The 17,252-nt window shown below is 40.5% G+C and overlaps 1 protein-coding gene across 1 annotated transcript in view; it reads left to right on the forward strand.

The window, feature by feature from the left end:
- Window positions 1-17,252, forward strand: part of LOC117513191 (semaphorin-4B-like) — a 241,963-nt gene that overhangs the window by 221,674 nt on the left and 3,037 nt on the right. The gene's annotated exons all lie outside the window — the stretch shown is intronic.

The following is a 17,252-nucleotide window of genomic DNA, read 5'->3' on the forward strand; positions in this document are numbered from 1 at the left end:
CACCCTTCTCTTCCAGCTGTATGCTGTCAAAAGCACTGGAGAGGTCTAAGGACATGCTTCTCACTGTGCTCCCAGCTTTTGTCCCTTCCCTTCCCTTTGGGAAGGGGCCCTATGGAGGACCTACACATGATGTCACATGTGGGGGGTGCAGCACGCGGCCTAAAGTCAAGTTTAGCCAGTCGCAGTACACTTGGCTGTGTAAACAAGCCATCTCAATGAGACTTTCCTGTGTTTTTCACCATTTTCTTCCGCTAATACACCATATGCAGTTCACTGTCACAACAGACATGGACAGAAGAAGAATGTGAGCTTCTACAGGACTCCAGTGGACACAGAGCACTGCATTTTCCCCCACAATCCCACAGCAGCGTGCACAAAAGTCAATAAAGTTAATGACGAACATTATCACTAAATACTATTATAAATGTGTTAGTCTGCAATCCTCAATTTGTCAGACTTACTGGCACAAAGTGGCTGGACATGAGTGCAGGGTTCAGATGTCAGAGTCACAGAGATTAGGTTCAGTTCAGGCTGGGGTCCATACCCAAAAAGGCAGGCTGAGATAAACAACAGTGACAATAAGGTCAAAACACTCTGAGGAACAACGCCTGAAAGAGGCACAAAGTATTTATTTTTTTGTGTTTTGTTATAAAAAGAACTTTTACAAATGAATGATCCTTCAAGTAAACATTTATTTCAAATTTTTCTGCAACTCTGTCTTTTTTAAATACTATTTATAAATACTCACCAATAATATTATTAGATCCTTTTCCAAACCATCATTTTGTAGCATGCATGAATACCTTTAGCATTCTGGCCAATGGAATGTCATGTCACTATTGCTGCCAATGCATTCCATCCGCCAGAACGCTACCCGTCAAATTGGCAGCTTTGGCAGTTCTAGTAGTGTTAGAGTTCTGGGAGTCCACCTGGGGGCTTTCACCAAAACATCAAATCTAGGCTTGCGGAGGTCACGTGACAGCACTGAGCAGGATGGTTGCTTGAGTGGGAGCTGCCCGTCAAAGCCCTTAATTTGATCTAAATTCGCTAATTGATTCCAGTGTCTTCGGACAAATATTTTGCATTTAGCGACAATAAGTGGTTCTGTGCTGGGTTTGTCACTCATTTTGGAGCAATGACGACTAGAACAGCGTCTGCCAAACACGGTGCTACAGCTAGTGGAGCTAATCCTAAACCCGCTAGCCAAACCACAGAAGCAAGTGTTCTGCTTGAAATGCAACAGTCTCTGAGGAAATGGGAAAAGTTGGGCAGCTTCTGACAACCTTGCAAGAAGAGGTGAATGAGAAAAGAAGCTAACAAAGAGATACAGAACGATGTTGACCAGATTATGCTACGACTGGACTGGAGGCAGAAAGCCGCATCTCCCAGTTAGAAGACGAGAATCTCAGGCTGTGCGCGTCTGCAGAAAAGAGTGCTAAAACGTGCGTGGAGCGTCACCAAGCCATTGAAGACGCAGCTAACCGGGACAGGAGACAAAACCTGCGCTTAATAGGTCTGAAAGAGAAGTCTGAGGGTGGAAAGTTGGACGAGTGTGTGAGACAGATCATCTCTGAGGCGCTCGGTGTTGAGCTTGACCGCACGCAGCTGCAGTGGGTCCACTGTACTGCTGGACCAGTCCCAGACGAGGACACACCTCCCAGACCCATTGTGCTGCGATTCCTAAGTTTCCTGGAATGAGAGCAAGAGAGAAGTATACAAAGAAAGAAACCATCGTGTGGAGAGGCTGTAGGCTGTCCTTCTTTCCTGACATGACGAGAGAAACAGCAGAGAAATGAAAGAAGTTCACGGACGCCAGGAGGAGACTACATGAGCTGGATGTGTGTTTCACGCTGGCTTATCCGGCTGAGCTGCGCTTCACTTGGGAAGGCAAGCGAATGAGATTCACCGATCACCGTAAAGCTCTGGCCTTTCTAAACAACACTCACACTGAAGAGGAGGAGCACCAAGAATGACGTGGTTTATGGACTAAATGGCAGACAGCGAGTAAAGGAGATTTTTTTTTTTTTTCTGCAAAACACGGTTTTATATTGAAGGAAATGATCTAAGTTATTTTGTTTTGTAAAAACTACAATTTCTTATGAACAGTTATTTACAGTTTCATTGAAATTAAGATTAAGACTATTATATTGCTTCTGCAATACACCTAATTGTAGGTATTTTATTTGTCACTATAATTCCTAAGTTTAGGAGAGACAAAAGGGGGAAGAGGGGGCTTCAATTGGGCGATTACTCATGTGTCTCATGGGCTGTGTTTATGGGAGGGATTTCTGTTACATGAGAGAAAGGGAGAGGGAGGGGTTTTCCACGTTCAGGAGTTTATTTCAGTTTAGTTTTCCTGATGTGTGTTTTACATCAGAGGATGTTTTATTTAACAGCAGGACTGTTACCAAGTCACAAGAGTAGAAATGGCTAACTGTTTAAGAATGATATCCTGGAACGTGAATGGGCTGCAAAACCCAATAAAGCTAAAGATGTTGTGTGGGCCGCCAGAAGAGGAGGTACTGCTGGCCCACCACCAGAGGGCGCCCTGCCTGAAGTGCGGGCTTCAGGCACGAGAGGGCGCTGCCGCCACGGACACAACCGGGAGTGACAGCTGTCACACATCAACTCATGACAGCTGTCACACATTATTTCATCACTCCATAAAAGCCGGATGTCATCTCCACCTCGCTGCCACTTTCCTGTTGTGTGCCTTATCTGCTGGATTGGCGTTTGGTGTGAACAGCGACGGCTTCGGTTCATACCCCAACCAGATAAGTGGTTAACAGGAACTGCACGAGTGTGTGATTAGAGGTGGAGGTGACTTTCCACCTTCTGACTGTTTTTGTTACTGGGTGTGCACACACCCACATCTCACTGTTTGTGCTCCTCGCCAGCAGTACCAGATCCGACAGTCGGGGACGGTGATCACCTGGGAATTCAGGACTTGGCGGCTCCAGTATTCACCAGGTTCGGTGGCGGCGGAAATCGTGTGGTTCTGGCTCTTCTCAGGACAGACGTCTTCTATCCTCGAGCCTGCCCACACGTCACCTTTGTGTATTGACTGCTATCAGATTCTGAGATTGTCTGTATATGTTGTGTGGGCCGCTGAAGAGGAGGTACTGCTGGCCCACCACCACCAGAGGGCGCCCTGCTTGGAGTGCGGGCTCCAAGCACGAGAGGGCGCCAGACCCAGAAGAAGTGACAGCTGTCACTCATCCTCTGCACCAGCTGTCACTCGTTATCATCACTACCATAAAAGCCGGACTGCAACTCCACCTCCCCGCCGAGAAATCGACTACCAGAACCAAGGTAATTTCTCTGCTGACTAATACGCTGTCTAACTTTGTTCTGTGTGCAGTCGCATTCCTGTGAAGACCCAGAAGAGGGACAAACAGGAGCTGCACGAGTGTGTGTGATTTGGAGGTGGAGGTGCTCCCTCCTAACGGTATCTGGACTATGTATTACTGAGTGTGCGGACTCACACTCACACATCATATTTCTGCTTTCTGCCAGCAGTACCAGGGTCGACAGTCGAAGACAGAGGCCACCTGGGGACTCGGGACTTGGCGGCTCCGGTGTTCTTCAGGCCGTTGGTGGTGGAAGCCGTGTGGGACGCGGCTTCTCTCTCGTCGGGCGTCTTCTATCTTCGAGCCTGCCCACACTTCACCTGGTGTTTATTGACTGTGAAATTAAGACACGTTTCGTTGTGTAATATCACAACATTAAATTGTTACCTTTTGGCTTACTCATTGTCCGTTCATTTGCACCCCCTGTTGTGGGTCCGTGCTACGACACCTTCCCAACAGTATATTGTCGTTGTGCACCTTCACAACATTAAATTGTTACCTTTTGGCTCATCTATTGACCGTTCATTTGCGCCCCCTGTTGTGGGTCTGTGTCACTACACTTTCCCCAACAAAAGAAATGTTTGACATATTTAAAATCCCAACAAGCTCAATTAGCATTTATACAAGAAACACATTTATTAGACTCAGAAGCAATTAGATTAAAAAGAGACTGGGTGGGGCAGGTTTTCCATAGCTCCTACACTAATAAAAAACAGAGTTGCTATTTTAGTGCATAAAAAACTGAATCTTACTGTCTTAAAAGAGCAAAAAGACTGAGATGGCAGAGTGATATGCTTAGAAATTGTAATTAATGGAGTAAAAGTTAATTTATGCAATATTTATGGACCAAATCTGGAGGATGCAGTTTTTTTCCATTACATACACAAAATGATTGGGGACATAACGACTAGTAAATCTATCATTGCAGGAGACTTTAACAAGGTCATTGATGGGGTTTTAGAAAAAACTACCTACTCTAAAGGCAAACCCAAGGACAGAATGGCGATCGAGTTAATGATGAAAGATCTCAACTTAGTAGATATTTGGCGGGTGATTAACCCTAAAGAACGAGAATATACATTCTATTCTCATATGCATAAATCTTATTCCAGAATCAATTACTTTTTAATTAGCAATAACTTCAGACTGTTTAATAGGACCAATTGCATTGACAGATCATGCCACCGTGCACTTGGGTTTGATTTTGGAACCTGATTTAATCAACAAGAGTAGGTGGAGACTAAATGTATCTGTATTGCAGGATACTGAGTTATGTAAATACTTGGAACAGGAGCTTGAGAATTTTTTTTGAGTTGAACATGGGTTCAACAGAAAAAAGTTGGTACAGTTTGGGAGGCATCAAAAGCCTATATATGGGGCAAAATGATTGCATATGCGACAAAAAAAAAAGAGAACAAATGCAAAGAGTAAATACAATTGAAACTGAGCTTAAGAAATTGGAAAAAAGGCTATCAGAATGTTATGATGAGATAATATTAAGGCAAATTTGTGATCTAAAATTACAGATAAATGAAATATATAATAAAAAAGTGGAATATGCTTTATTTAGGTTAAACACCAACTTTTATGAGAGTGGTGAGAAAGCTGGAAAACTCCTGGCGAGACAGCTTAAGAAAAAAGAGGCTAACTTTACAATACCAGCCATAAAAGATGAGTCAGGGGTTCCAAGGACGAGTACAGGCGATATTGATGTCTTCTTTAAATTTTATAATAAATTGTATGAATCACAGGTAGAACATGACCTCAAAGAGTGTGACAAGTTTTTTTCAAAATTTGATTTGCCAAAACTGACAATCGATCAACAAACATATTTGGATGGCCCTATAACAGTAGAGGAGGTAAAAAAGGCAATTTCCCTTATGAAACCCGCAAAGATGCCAGGAATTGATGGGTTTCCATCAGAATATTATAAAAAATTTATAGATAAACTGGCCCCAATTTTGACTGAGGTATTCAAAGAATCATTTGATTTGAGGAAAATGCCAGACACTTTTAATGAAGCCCTAATATCTTTAATTTATAAAAAAGATAAAGATCCTATGGACCCCGGTAGCTTTAGACCTGTGAGTCTTATTAATGTAGACTGTAAAATTCTGACAAAAGTCATTGCCCTCAGAATGGAAAAAAATATTACCATACTTGATTCACACTGACCAGGTGGGACTTGTGAAAGGAAGGACATCATCAGATAATGTTCGTAGACTCCTGCATCTTATATGGCAAAATCGCAATAATGATACTCCTGTAGTGGCCCTGTCACTGGATGCTCACAAGGCCTTTGACAGGGTAGAGTGGAGCTTCCTCCAATACACTTTGAAAGCATTTGGATTTGGGGAAGGCTTAATCAAGTGGATTATTGTGATCTATGCAGACCCTAGGGCTGCTGTGTCAACTAATGGGCTAGTTTCACCTTTTTTCAAATTACAACGCGGGACAAAACAAGGAGACCCGTTAAGCCCCCTTTTGTTCATCCTTTTTTTGGAGCCTTTAGCTGCTGCAATCAGACATGATAAAAATATTAAGGGAGTGGTGCAGGAGTCAGAAGAACATAAAATGTTCTTGTATGCTGACGATGTTCTGCTTCTTATTAGAGATCCTTCCACAGTCTTAAAGGTCCTGTCTACAATCGAACATTTTTCAAGGTTATCAGGGTACTTAATCACTTGGCAGAAGTCTGAGGCCATGCCGGGTTCAAAGAATTGTTTCCAAGCTCACCTCTCACCATTCCACTTTAGATGGACCCCCGCTGGTATGAAATACCTTGGTATCAAATTAAACCCAGAGTTGAATGATATAATCTCAATTAACATAGAACCACTGCTCCATAACTTAAAAAATAATATAGATAAGTGGAAACTATTAAATCTTACCCTGTGGGGTAAAGTTAATACTATTAAGATGCTGGTTGCCCCACAGTTCAATTGTATTTCAATGATGGTACCCCTGACTATTAATAACACCTGGTATAAGAAATATAATGAGCTAATCAAAATATTTTTATGGAACGGGAAGAAACCGAGAATCAGTTTGAAAAAACTCTCGGCTTTGAGAGAGGCAGGAGGGCTGGCACTCCCAGATTTGGAACTATACAATATTGCATTTGAATTGAATAAATTATCCAAGCATTGGCAAAAGCAAGATTTGAACAAGGGATGGGTTAAAGTTGAAAGGGCATTGGCGGCTCCTTTTGAAGTCATCCAATTGCTCTCTCACAGGCCTGAAAGTGAATTACAACACAACCCAATTGTACAGCATTCTTAGTGGGCATGGAGTAAGGTACACAAAATATTGGGCATTTCCTGTTATGAACAGACTTATTTTTCAGTTTGGAACAATCCAGCAGTGCGTATTGGGAAATCTCCTATTTTTTGGAGAAAATGGTTGATGCGGGGGGTTCAGAAGATTGAGGATTTGTACAGGGATGGCAATTTCATGTCATTTGCAATGTTGAGAGACACCTTCAACCTTACAGACAAAGGGGATTTCTGGAAATATTTACAAATTAGAAGTAGTGTAGGATCAGTGTTTGATTTGAGCAATATGAAAAAAGAAATACATTACAGGCCTGGCTAAACTTATCAAATAATGTGCAAACTGCATCACTGCATTATAAGAAACTTTTAAGTAACCAGGGTGCAATATGTGAAGGGTTAAGACTGAGCTGGCAAAAAGACTTAAATATTATTATTAAGGAAGATGTGTGGGAAAATGTTGTTTCTAACGTAGGATGGGCCACCAGGGACGCGAGAAGTAAATTTATTCACTATAAAATAGTTCATTGATTTTATTTTACACCATCCAAATTATTTAAAATGGGTTTATTACAGAATGACACCTGCTAGAAATGTAATTGTGACATTGGTAAATATATTCATGTATTCTGGGAGTGCCCCCTGGTGGCTTCATTTTGGACAGAGGTTGTAAAGTATTTGGAAAAATGTGTCGGTTTACCTATCCCAACATCACCGCAAATGTGTCTGCTTGGCAGTAAATCTTTTCTTCCCCCTGGATTCACTATAGAAACGTACAGGTTTGCTGTGACTGGTTTTCTTGTTGCTGCACGTTTAATTTTACGAATCTGGAAAAGCCCCCACAGGCCACAAGTAGCGGACTGGCTTAGAATGATGACAAACTGCTTCATATGAGAAACTGTTATCAAAAATTCACGACACTCAGGATAAAACAAGCTGGATTTGGATGTATTTTTTGAATTTGTAAAAGGATCTAACTGCTGAATTTACTGTACTTTAATTGGAATGTGCCACTGTAAAATATTTTATGTTTTTTATGTTCTTGTTAAAATAACAATAAAAACTTAAATGACAAAAAATCTAGGCTTGCATCTGGCAAATTGTAGCGGAACTTTCAGGTCTTCTTTTAAGGAAATGCTCCTCTAAACCACTTTATCATGAAGCTTTATAACTGGAAATGCAAAATATCCTCATATGAAATCAATAATGAATGAATGAATGAATGAAAACTGTTTATTTCGAACATTTGATACAACAATTACAAGATAGAACATTTGAACATTTGATACAACAACAATTACAAGATAGATCAGTGAAGACAACAACAAAAAAAAGTTCCTACTTGTGTACCCAACATGTCCGAAAAGGGGTAGGGTGAAGCATCAGCTTATTTTTCCCTACCCCTTCTTCCCCACAACCAGTGATACCCTTTGCCACATATACACATAGATTCCTACACACCTAAACTGATATCGATATCAATACACACACACACACACACACATATATACATATATATATATATATATATATATATACACATATATATACACACACACACGTGTATATATATATACACACGAGGGCTGTCCGTAAAGTATAGGTCCTTTTTATTTTTTTTCAAAAACTATATGGATTTCATTCATATGTTTTTACGTCAGACATGCTTGCACCCTCGTGCGCATGCGTGAGTTTTTCCACGCCTGTCGGTGACGTCATTCGCCTGTGAGCACTCCTTGTGGGAGGAGTCGTCCAGCCCCTCGTCGGAATTCCTTTGTCTGAGAAGTTGCTGAGAGACTGGCGCTTTGTTTGATCAAAATTTTTTCTAAACCTGTGAGACACATCGAAGTGGACACGGTTCGATAAATTAAGCTGGTCTTCAGTGAAAATTTTAACAGCTGATGAGAGATTTTGAGGTGATTCTGTCGCTTTAAGGAGTTTTCACGGTGCGAGACGTCGCGCTGTGCTCTCAGGCAGCGTCATCAGCCTGTTCAAGCTTAAAACCTCCACATTTCAGGCTCTATTGATCCAGGACGTCGTGAGAGAACAGAGAAGTTTCAGAAGAAGTCGGTTTCAGCATTTTATCCGGATATTCCACTGTTAAAGGAGATTTTTTTAATGAAAGACGTGCGGACGGGTCCGCGCGTCGGGACGCAGCCGACGCGGCGCGGCGGCACAGGAAAAACACCTCCGTGTTGATAACCATTTGTAAAATCCAGGCAGCTTTTGATGGCTTTCAGTGGAGTGAATATATGAGAAATTGTTTAACAGGCAGGACATGTTCCAACTTGTCCTTAAGGCTTCCAACAGAGGTGTTTTTCCTGTGGCGGAGCGTCGCGGCGGCTGCATCCCGACGCGCGGACCCGTCCGCACGTCTTTCATTAAAAAAATCTCCTTTAACAGTGGAATATCCGGATAAAATGCTGAAACCGACTTCTTCTGAAACTTCTCTGTTCTCTCACGACGTCCTGGATCAATAGAGCCTGAAATGTGGAGGTTTTCAGCTTGAACAGGCTGACGACAGCGGCTGAGAGCGCTGCACGACGTCTCGCACCGTGAACAGTCCTTAAAGCGACAGTATCACCTCAAAATCTCATCAGCCGTTAAAATTTTCACTGAAAACCAGCTTAATTTTTCGAACCATGTCCACTTCGATGTGTCTCACAGGTTTAGAAAAAAATTTGATCAAACAAGGCGCCAGTCTCTCAGCAACTTCTCAGACAAAGGAATTCCGACGAGGGGCTGGACGACTCCTCCCACAAGGAGTGCTCACAGGCGAATGACGTCACCGACAGGCGTGGAAAAACTCACGCATGCGCACGAGGGTTCAAGCATGTCTGACGTAAAAACATATGAATGAAATCCATATAGTTTTAGAAAAAAATAAAAAGGACCTATACTTTACAGACAGCCCTCTATATATATATATATATATATATACATATATACATATATATATATATACACATATATATATACATATATACACATATATATATATATATACATATATACACATATATATATATATACATATATACATACACAAACATAAATATACATCTACACATACCTACTTACATACAAAATACTATATATTTACAAGCCGAAGCAAAAAACAAAAACACCCTAACCCTCATTACCCTTCCTCCTCCCTATACCTAGAAAAAAACATTTTTGTACCGCTGTTTGAACTGGTTCATGCTTGGACATTGCTTGAGCCCCACTCCCAATCTGTTCCACATCTTCACCCCACAGACAGAAATACAGAAACCTTTTAATGTTGTTCGTGCCCACTGATGCTTTAAATTAAATTTCCCCCTCAGACTGTAATCCCCTGATCTGTTAAAAAACATATTTTTAATATTTGCTGGAAGTAAATTGTTTATTGCTTTATACACGATTTGTACTGTTTGAAAATGAACCAAGTCTGAATTTTAAGAATTTGGATTGTAAAAATAGTGGATTTGTATGATCTCTATAGCCAGTATTATGAATAATTCTTATAGCTCTTTTCTGCATTACTGATAGTGATTGTGTTGTACCTTTATAAGTATTACCCCATACCTCTGCACAGTACTGTAAATATGGTAAAACCAGTGAGCAGTAAAGAATGCGGAGTGAGTTGTGGTCCAGAATATGTTTCGCTTAGTTTAGAACTGAAATGCTTCTTGACAGTTTACTTTGTATATGTTTTATATGAGTCTTCCAGTTTATCTTATCTATTATCACCCCCAGAAACTTATTTTCATGTACCCTTTCAATATCTACCCCCTTGACTTGTAACTGAACCTGTATGTCTGTATTACAATAGCCAAATAACATGTATTTTGTTTTACTTAAGTTTAATGATAATTTGTTTCTGTCAAACCATATTTTCAATTTTCCCATTTCTATACTGATCCTCCTCAGTAACTCCTGCAAATCCCCCCCTGAACAAAAAATGCTTGTGTCATCTGCAAATAATACTAATTTTAATATTTTGGAAACATTGACAATATCATTTATATAAATTAGAAACAGTTTTGGACCCAATACTGACCCCTGTGGGACGCCACAAGCATTGTCCAAGCATGATGATGTATATTCCCCCAACTTCACAAACTGTTTTCAGTAGCTTCTCACCCAGTGCAACACCAACCCCCTAATCCCATACTGTTCAAGTTTATTGATTAATATGTCACGATTGATTGTATCAAAAGCCTTTTTAAGGTCTATAAATATTCCAACTGAATGTAATTTGTGGTCTATGGCGTTTGTAATCTCCTCAACTGATTCTATTAATGCAAGTGATGTTGAACTATGTGCTCTGAATCCATATTGACTATCAGTAAGTAATTTATGTTTACTTATGAATTTGTCTAATCTATTATTAAATAACTTTTGTAATAATTTGGAAAATTGTGGAAGCAAAGAAACAGGTCTATAATTTGTGAAGTGGTGTCTATCCCCAGTCTTATACAGCGGCACAACCTTAGCTATTTTCATTTGATTGGGAAATTTACCGGTTTGAAATGATAAGTTACAGATGTATGTTAATGGTTCTACAATCCATTCAATGACCTGTTTTACCACCACCATATCAATTTCATTTAAATCGGTAGATGTTTTATATTTACAATTATTCACAATGTTTATAATTTCTTTTCCATCCACTGCTGTGAGGAACATTGAACAGGAATTTTTTTCTATGAGATTATTATCCCAATCCTCAGGTTGGGAATCAGGAATTTTTTCTGCCAAGCTTGGTCCAATATTTACAAAAAAATTATTAAAACTGTTGACTACCTCATCCTTATTTTCCTTCTTGACATTATCATCAATGAAATACTGAGGGTAACACTGTTTTTTGTTACCATTTTTGATAATGCTATTTAATATATCCCATATTCCTTTAATATTGTTTTTGTTATTATATAATATGTTACTATAATATTCCTTCCTACATACCCGTATAATATTAGTTAATCTATTTTTGTATTTCTTATATCTATTTTCTGCCTCTTTAGTCTTTAGTTTTATGAATTCTCTATACAGTGTATTTTTCTTATTACATGCATTTCGTAACCCTTTCAATCAATCAGATCAATTTTTTTTTTTATAGCGCCAAATCACAACAAACAGTTGCCCCAAGGCGCTTTATATTGTAAGGCAAGGCCATACAATAATTATGTAAAACCCCAACGGTCAAAACGACCCCCTGTGAGCAAGCACTTGGCGACAGTGGGAAGGAAAAACTCCCTTTTAACAGGAAGAAACCTCCAGCAGAACCAGGCTCAGGGAGGGGCAGTCTTCTGCTGGGACTGGTTGGGGCTGAGGGAGAGAACCAGGAAAAAGACATGCTGTGGAGGGGAGCAGAGATCGATCACTAATGATTAAATGCAGAGTGGTGCATACAGAGCAAAAAGAGAAAGAAACACTCAGTGCATCATGGGAACCCCCCAGCAGTCTACGTCTATAGCAGCATAACTAAGGGATGGTTCAGGGTCACCTGATCCAGCCCTAACTATAAGCTTTAGCAAAAAGGAAAGTTTTAAGCCTAATCTTAAAAGTAGAGAGGGTGTCTGTCTTTCGTTATCCATGGTCGAGCTTGGATTTTTTGTTTTCTGTAGTCTTGTTTAATTGGACACTTTTTATCATATAATGATGTAAATATTTGTAAAAAAGTTTCATATGCACTATCAACATCACTTTCACTGTATACATTTTCCCAGTTTTGCTCCTGTAAATCCTTCTTTAGTGTGTTCATGTTTTCCTCTGTCCGCACTCGCCTGTATTTTATTTTCTCCTCTGGCTGATTCCGCCGATGGTTTCTATTATAAACGATGAAAACTGGTAGATGATCACTAATGTCATTGATTAATAATCCACTCAGTGTTATTCTCAATATCATTGCTGAATATATTATCAATTAAGGTGGCACTATGGGATGTTATTCTGCTTGGCCTGGTGATTTTTGGATATAAACTCATACTGTACATTATATTGATAAATTCATCTGTTATTTTATGCTTATTTGGATTGAGCAGATCAATATTTAAGTCACCACAAATGAACACAGTTTTTTTTTTTATTAGTTTTTAAGAACATTTTTCCCATACAGTCAGTGAATGTTTCAATACTAGATCCTGGTGCTTTATATATACAGCTGACTAATACATTTTTGCTTTTTTCTTCACATATTTCAATAGTTATACATTCTAATAAGTTATCAATCACAGTTGTCATATTGTCTACTATTTTATAATCCATGTTCTTATCCACATACACAGCCACTCCTCCTCCACTCTTATTCTGTTTACACAATTAAATTCATATCCATCCAGTTCAAATCCATTCCTTTATCTTCATTGATCCATGTTTCTGATATAGCAATTATGTTAAATATTTTTTTAAATTGACTTAAATATTCTTTAATGTTGTTAAAGTTTGCATATAGACTTCTGCTGTTGAAATGGATTATTGATAATTTGTTATCCGTTTTAATGATCCGATTAAACTGTTCATCTGTATAATAGCAACAACTGTCATTGATATTTGAGAAGAAATTATTGTCCGGGTCTATATCGTGCTCCAAGTCCAGTACATTGTGGTCTGTGTATTTAAATGTTCTCAGTTCTACTTTTCCATGATCATCAATCCTTTGAGTTATATCCTTCTTGTCTCCAGATGTAGATGATGTAGTAGATGAATAGGTTCCTCTGGTCTGTGTCATGGTGTTGTGATGTGTTTGTGTCCTCATACCTTATTGGTCGTATTTGTCCAGTTCCTCGATGTTCCTGATTACCATAACCTTCTCTTGTTCTGGTGTTCCGTTCAGTTTGATGAATGTTTTGCAGTTGGATGTCCATGTCTGTTGAATTTTTCCCTGCTTTTGTAAGAAACGAGCTTTCCTGGCGATGTCTGCGTTTCTATTGGTCAGATGTTCATTGATGAATACGTTTGTTCCTTTAAGTTTCCGTCCCTGTTTTAACAATGCCATTTTATGTTTTCTGTTGACAAACCTCATTATAACTGCTCGCTTGTCTCCATCCTCTCTCCTGGGCAGGGGGTGGCACGCTTCAATGTTATTACAGTCCATTTGAATACCTTTAGATTGCAGCAAGTCAGCCACCTGTTGTTCCACTGAGCTGGCCTCCTGCTCACTGGCCTCCCCTCCGCTGTCTTCTGACACCGCCCGTGCGTAGGATCGAGGTTTAATATGAATTCCTGTAATAATAACGTCGTTCATCCTTGTGTACTGTTCCAACTCTGCAAGACGGTTCTCCAGGTACACCAGACGCCGGTCTTTCTCGGCATTCTGGATCCGGAGAGCCTTCACTTCTTCCACCAGCTCCATAATGGATTTCTGCTGCATTTTAACAACAGAGATTTCCTCAGACAAAAAGTCCAGGGACTTCTTGATATCGTCTCCCTCCTCCGCCGTCAGTGCCTTCTTTGGACCCATGGTCAGATAACTCCGCGCTGGCACCTCGGGCCTCGGTGGAGCCGCGCCGGTGGAAAACAATCCTGCTGTGGATCAGCGAACTTCACACTAATAATGTGATTATTAACTGTCAGATGACAATGTAAAACCTCTTAATCATTCTAAAGTTGATTGTAAGCAGAAACAAGGCAGTTTGTATATTATATAATAATAATGATGATGTTAATAAAACAAACCAAGCGCTGCTATCAGAATAGTATCGGTATTAGCAGATATCCAAATTCAGGTATCGGGCTCAGATTGTAAGTGAAAATACGAGGTCTGTCAATAAAGTATAGGTCCTTTTTATTTTTTCAAAAACTATATGGATTTCATTCATATGTTTTTACGTCAGACATGCTTGAACCCTCAGTGCGCATGCGTGAGTTTTTCCACGCCTGTCGGTGACGTCATTCGCCTGTGAGCACTCCTTGTGGGAGGAGTCGTCCAGCCCCTCGTCGGAATTCCTTTGTCTGAGAAGTTGCTGAGAGACTGGCGCTTTGTTTGATCAAAATTTTTGCTAAACCTGTGAGACACATCGAAGTGGACATGGTTCGAAAAATTAAGCTGTTTTTTGTGAAAATTTTAATGGCTGATGAGAGATTTTGAGGTGATACTGTCGCTTTAAGGACTTTTCACGGTGCGAGACGTCGTGCAGCGCTCTCAGCCGCCGTCGTCAGCCTGTTTCAAGCTGAAAACCTCCACATTTCAGGCTCTATTGATCCAGGACGTCGTGAGAGAACAGAGAAGTTTCAGAAGAAGTCGGTTTCAGCATTTTATCCGGATATTCCACTGTTAAAGGAGATTTTTTTAATGAAAGACTTGCGGACGGGTCCGCGCGTCGGCTCGCAGCCGATGCGACGCTCCGCCACAGGAAAAACACCTCCGTTGGAAGCCTTAAGGACAAGTTGGAACATGTCCAGCTGTTAATCAATTTCTCATATACTCACTCCACTGAAAGCCATCAAAAGCCGCCTGGATTTTACAAGTGGTTATCAACACGGAGGTGTTTTTCCTGTACCGCCGCACTGCGCCGGCTGCGTCCCGACGCGCGGACCCGTCCGCACGTCTTTCATTAATAAAATCTCCTTTAACAGTGGAATATCCGGATAAAATGCTGAAACCGACTTCTTCTGAAACTTCTCTGTTCTCTCACGACGTCCTGGATCAATAGAGCCTGAAATGTGGAGGTTTTCAGCTTGAAACAGGCTGACGACGGCGCCTGAGAGCGCTGCACGACGTCTCGCACCGTGGGAAGTCCTTAAAGCGACAGTATCACCTCAAAATCTCTCATCAGCCGTTAAAATTTTCACCGAAAACCAGCTTAATTTTTTGAACCGTGTCCACTTCGATGTGTCTCACAGGTTTAGAAAAAATTTTGATCAAACAAAGCGCCAGTCTCTCAGCAACTTCTCAGATAAAGGAATTCCGACGAGGGGCTGGACGACTCCTCCCACAAGGAGTGCTCACAGGCGAATGACGTCACCGACAGGCATGGAAAAACTCACACATGCGCACGAGGGTTCAAGCATGTCTGACGTAAAAACATATGAATGAAATCCATATAGTTTTTGAAAAAAATAAAAAGAACCTATACTTTATTGACAGACCTCGTATGTGGATGAGTGCATCCCTATTAGGACTGGAACAACACATGAGGAGGTCAGGTTACCGCTTCCAGGGACGGAAAGATCTTTCAACTTCCTTCATTTCAGCCCAGGCTTAAATAGGACGCCGGTGATTGATGCAGGTGTGATGCAACTCCAGGTGGAGCTGATCAGGTCCACTGGCAGGAAGACAGAGAAGGGAGGGGGAGATGACCAGCAGCCCCTGACCGGTTCCACAGACCACAGTCTGGGTCCCACAATTGACAGCCCATGATGATGGGCTGCGTAAGTAATGGAACACTTTGGTATAATAGCTGTAAATCAGTTTCATTGGCAGGTTTGGAGAAATTGTGCACAGTGCATGGTTTGCATTTTATATCTCCAGTTATCCAGCTTCATGATGATGCAGTGGCACAGAGGAGGGTTTTCTTAAGAAGAAGACCTGAAAGTTTAGCTTCAGATTGCCAGAAGGTACATCTGAGATTTGATCTGTTATGGTGAAAGAACATCCTTCTCCGCTCTACTCCACTATAAACCTAAGAGTGGTGATGCAAAACGCAAAACTTGCACTGTGCACAATTTCTCCAATCACAGCCACAGAAGCCTCTAACTTCTTCTGGGTTGTCTGGGTGTCTTGGTGGCTTTCCTCACTCTTCTCCTTCTTGCACAGTCACTTAGTTTTTGAGAACTGTCTACTCCACACAGATTTACCACAGAGTCACACTGTTTGTATTTCTACATAACTGATGTAATAAAGTTCAGGACACAATAAGTGACTTGGAAATGTTCATGTATCCATCCCCTGACTTGTGTGAAGAAAACTAGCAATTAAACTGATTATTTACAGGTATTATACCAAAGGGGCTGATTACTTATGAAACCCATCATCTTTGTTTTTATATTTTTAAGTAATTTATATCAAGCTGTAGAAATTTGCTTTCTAAGGAAGATAATTTTAAAATTTATTTATTTTTTATTTTTTTTTGTATTTTGTGTATTTGAAATGGCATAATACTTTTGGAGGGCACCGTATATGAACTCTACAGTGCCAGTTGAGTTTCCTCTTTGGAATGAATAAAGTTTTCTAATTTGCTGTTTTTCGGTTGTGAATGTCTTGTGCGTCTTGTGATTCTTGACTCACGTGAGAAGCCAGTTTTAGCAGAGTTCTGGTTCAGGGCACAATGTAAACAAACCTCGTGAAGTATGGACAAGAAGACAGCATCAGATTACGGCAGAAGTCCATCACAGGTGCCACACCTCCTCTAGATAAACCTCTCAACTTGGGAAAACGTGTCATCATCATAATCGCCCGTGAACTCACTGGATCAACACCATCCACATCTTCACTAGCCGTTGTTTACATGCGCAGTGAGACGCTAGAACTCTGCTGGCGCCACGGTGCATTCTGGGAAGCGCGGGGGATTATGGGAAATATTAAAGTACAGAATATAATGTAATTTACTAAACCAATCAAAAATTAATATTATATCATTAATCAATAATTTGTTTGACTCTCTGTGGAACCAGCAGAAGAAGAAGTTATTTGCTTTAAAAGCAT

Source organism: Thalassophryne amazonica, chromosome 7 (genome assembly GCF_902500255.1).
Source record: "Thalassophryne amazonica chromosome 7, fThaAma1.1, whole genome shotgun sequence".
NCBI lineage: Eukaryota > Metazoa > Chordata > Actinopteri > Batrachoidiformes > Batrachoididae > Thalassophryne > Thalassophryne amazonica.